Genomic DNA, 5,242 nt, shown 5'->3' on the forward strand with positions numbered 1-5,242 from the left:
TTTCCATCTAAAGTAAGGGCTCAGGATTGTGACAGCTTGCGATGTTTTCTGAAGGAGGAGGCTCGTGTGTTTAGAAGTTCTTATGTTCTTGGAACATCCAGGGCTAAGTTCCAAATATCTAAAATGGTGAAACATACAGAGAATTGAATCAATTGTAATTGTGTTCATTTTCCACCGATGAGAGAACCAGTTTCCAACAAAGAGATGTCTGTATGTATGCATGCATGTATGTATGTATGTATGCATGTATGTATATATATACATTATATATGCATATACCTACATATATACATTCATAAACCATACATACACGCATGCATGCATTCATACATATATATTCTCATGTGCTGTCATGATTTATTATGATATTAAGAAAAGTATCATTACAATTGTAATACTGCTTCAATATTGGGGTGGCACCTTATTGTTTGATAAAAGATAACTTGTTTCTGACCTCCGGAGGAAGCCTTTTTTGAAGGAGCCAAGTTTGGCATGCAATAATGTTCTTCAATAATTCTTCTTCAATATTATTCTCATAAATTTTCTGACGGACATATTGTATTTTCTCAGATATACATATATAACATATGCATAGATATATAGAGAAGTACATAGATGTATGCATATATAGATATATTCGTACAAATATACAAATATATGTTCATACGTACTTACAAAATTCCATGGAAGAAAGCCTACAGAAGCACGCATATACAGTATGTAATATAATATTATGTATGTATATATGTATGTAATTATGTAGGTATGAGTGTATGTATATATGTATATATATGTATATATACATACATATATATAATATTACACTCACATACACATATATATATATATATATAAACATATTTGTACACACACACATATATGTATATATATATATGCATACATATGGAGATGCAGTGTTTGAGAGAGTGTGCGCGAGAGACATTTGTAAGGATGTCTGTACTGCGTATTTATATTCTGCTTATATTCGATTCTTTTTTTCCTCTTGTATTTAATCGTGAAGAAACGATTTTACATTTTACATCAGAATTCGATTCACAATTTCTTATCAGAATGAATCAGGAATTTTGTTAAATATAGCAAATAACAGGAAAAAAAAACTAAATAATAAAACTACAAAAAAATGAGAGTATAGATACTAATAAAAACACGTGAAATATTAATAAATGTATATAAATACACGTCAAAGCTAATATCTAAAATTGGAAGAAACAAATAGATGTTATAGCTGAAAGTATAAATGAGTGGATGTAAAATTGGAGAACGTCATGTATAAGAAAGTATAATAAAAATACTAAGAGTAATAATATTAGTAATAAAAATAATAATATATGAATAGCAATAATAATGATAATAATAATTAAAAAATAGTAATCAAATAAAAAAAGATTAATAATCATAATATGTTCTGCAATGATGATGAGAAAAAAAATATGGCAATGTAGTTATGGAAAAAGATGTTCCAGTGACAAATTTCAATAAAGATGGTAAGAGTGATTTTCGAATAATTTTCGGAAGACGAATAAAGAAAAAAAAAAATGAGAAGTTCGAGGAAAAAAACAAAAAAACAAATACACAAAGTGATAGGTATTAAACGATGATGATGGTGATGATAATGTTAGTAATAAAAACGACCACAAAAACATTAATAGTAATAATAATTATAACAGTTATAGTTATAATAATAATAATCATTATTTTTATAATTGTAATAATAATGATAATGATAATAATAATAAGAAGAATGATAATAATAATAATAATAATAATAATAATAATAATAATAATAATAATAATGATGATGATGATGATGATGATGATGATGAAGGATAAAGAAAAGGTGTAAAAGTTGAATGTAGATAAATATGGAAAATGCTGAGATACGTATTAAACTTAATTACTGGTATCGAAGTAGAAACAATCGATTTTATCACGAGCCAGTAATTGATTGATATTTATATATTTTTTTTCTTCCAGCCGTTCTTTCGAAACATGAATCTTACCGTTGACGGATTTGATCCGGTAACGATTAAGAAGGGATCGAAATACTTATAAAATTTTTGACTAAAACACTGCTAATTCTAGATATCCATTGTCAGTTCAAGAAATCCTCTTCGAATTCTAGTTATACATAACCAATATATATATATATATATATATAATAAACATATATACGCATATATATATCTTTGAGTATGCCACCAAGTATAGATATGTATACGTATATATGTATGTATGTTTGTATATATATATATATATATATATATATATATATATATATATATATATATATATATATATATATATATATATATATATATAGGGGCACGTGCATATACCATGCTTAAGGGAGAGAAAGTGTGTGACAGAGAAACGTAGATAGCAAATATGCATACGTTACCATGCATTTATGTATATGTATGTATGTATGCATGTATGTATGTATTATATATATTTATTTGTGTGTGTTTCTTTTTGTTTGCTTTGTCCTCCACCGCTTAACAAGCGGTGCTGGTATGTTTACTTCCTGGTAATCCAGAGATTTAATGCTTTCAAGACGATGCCCCAGAATGGCCGCCGTCCAATGAGTGAAACAATAAAAACATAAAAACAGAAAATACACGTGGATACGTATTTATGTATACATACGCACACAAATACATACATACACACATGCACACATACACACACATACATACATACATACATACATACATACATACATACACACGTGTATAATATATAGATATTTATGATTCTTTATGAACGAACGTTTTGTAGTCTTGTATATAGTTGCATCTAAATATGTAGATGTAAACATCTACCAACTTCGAAACGATATTATAAGAAATAGATACTAAATTCAAACCAAATTTATTAAATATTTGCTGAATAATGTTTATACGAATAATGACAATAATAATGATGATGATAATAATAATAATAATAATAATAATAATAATAATAATAATAATAATAATAATAATAATAATAATAATAATAATAATAATAAATACAACGGCAAAAAGACAAAACAAAAACAAAAGCCCGGGATTATATTTACATTGCAGATCTCAAATATACACGACGTGTATTGGATTCAAAATAATTGATTCTGAATTTATATTTGTCTGGTACGATGCGTTATGCATCATGAATGTGATTCACCATATACATCAATACATAAGTATACAAATGCACACATACACATGCATATGTTTCTGTCTGTATAATGTGTCTATAGACACATATAAATACACACACACACACACACACACACACACATATATATTTACATATTACACATTTATAACATATATAATATACTACATGTATATATATATATATATATATATATATATATATATATATATATATATATATATATATATATATATAATGCATGTATGTATGTGTGTATGTATGCAAATACGCACGCACACACAGATAAATGATTTACAGACAGGCTTCTGCCTTCATAAGTTTATGTGTACATATATGTAGGTATATGAAAGTGTAGGAATGTAGGTACTGATATTTATGAATTTATTATGTGAGCTAGGGAATGTGTGCATGACGTATCTGTGCGTGTATGTGGGTGTGTATGTGCGTGTGTGTATATGTTTGTTTATGTATTTGTTTTCCCAGAGATATTTGTCTTCCTGTACATTTATGCCTGTAAACTAAGTACGTTGTAAAAGTATTTTTTTTATATTTTGAGTGATCGTTTGTGTGTGCATGTGTGTGTGTCTGTGTGTTTGTGTGTGTGTGCGTGTATCTGTCTGGTTATCTTGTGTATGTGTATGTATGTAGTATGCATGTATGTATGCATGTATATATATATGTGTGTGTGTATAAATAGATCAGAGACAGAAAATGAAATTCAAGGAATACTTTATTCAAATCCACTACAATTGTTTCGTTTCATTCTTCACATGTATCTCACACATGCGATGCTATAACAATCAATCTTGATGTATTACAAGTGCAGGCCACCCCAGGTGACTTTTAAACGCGTGAAATGAAGAGCATAAAGAGCGAACCTTAAGAAGCCGCAATCTGCACTTGCGATGCAAAACGATCGTACATCTCACTTCTGGTATATAGATGCAGAATGAGTCGAAACAATTGTAGTGGATTTGTAAAGAGAGAGAAAATCAGCGAGGGAGAGAGAGAGAGAGAGAGAGAGAGAGAGAGAGAGAGAGAGAGAAAGAGAGAGAGAGAGAGAGAGAGAGGAGACATAGAGACAGAGGAGAGAGAGAAAGAACCTAGTGACGGACGAAATGCCGCTAAGCAAGTTGGCCGGCGCGCTAACGACTCTGCCAGCTCGCCGCCTTAATAATACTACTAATAATTATAATAATAATAATGATGATGATGATAATAATAATAGAATTACAGAACTTAGAAGAATAATCGAATTTTTACTAAGAAATGTAATGCAACAAAAGATATTTGATAAATCATAAAATGATAAGATAGATTCTCAAAAGATAGAATTATTTCGTAGAAAACACAATTTCTAGGAATAGCAAAGATAAAAAAATATAGTTATTCTTCTGAGAATTAAATGGAATAAATTACAACTAAATGTTATCTATTCAAACTAAATCAGTAGAAGTCCTTTAAATAACTCTTGTAGTATCGGAATGGATAGAAAACAAATTGAATGCTGTTATTCTTTATATTTATAGAGAGGAAATTGGGTAATTCATAAAATGGTAATTCCTAAGTTATTATATTTGTGATTTACAAGTGAGATATTACAGGGCCATTGTGGCGTTTCTAACAGAGTGAACTCAAAACTTGAGAGAGGGTCCTAAATGTATTTACTAATGTATAACAAAACAATTGATATATGCTGGCATGCATACACGTATATATACGTACATACATAGATTCATAAATGCAAATATACACGTACATATATATATATGTGTGCGTAAATATATATATATATATATATATATATATATATATATATATATTTACGCACACAGTCACACACACAGCACACGCAAGCACACACACAAACACACACACACACACACACACACACACACATATGTATACAAATGTACAGAGTTCACAAAAAAATCATGCCCTAGTCCATTCACGTATACATAATACAAATATATATATATATATGTATGTATATATATATATATATATATATATATATATATATATATATATATATATATATATATATATATATATTTGA

The sequence above is a fragment of the Octopus bimaculoides genome, chromosome 11 (assembly GCF_046866305.1).
Source record: "Octopus bimaculoides isolate indiv1 chromosome 11, ASM4686630v1, whole genome shotgun sequence".
Lineage (NCBI taxonomy): Eukaryota > Metazoa > Mollusca > Cephalopoda > Octopoda > Octopodidae > Octopus > Octopus bimaculoides.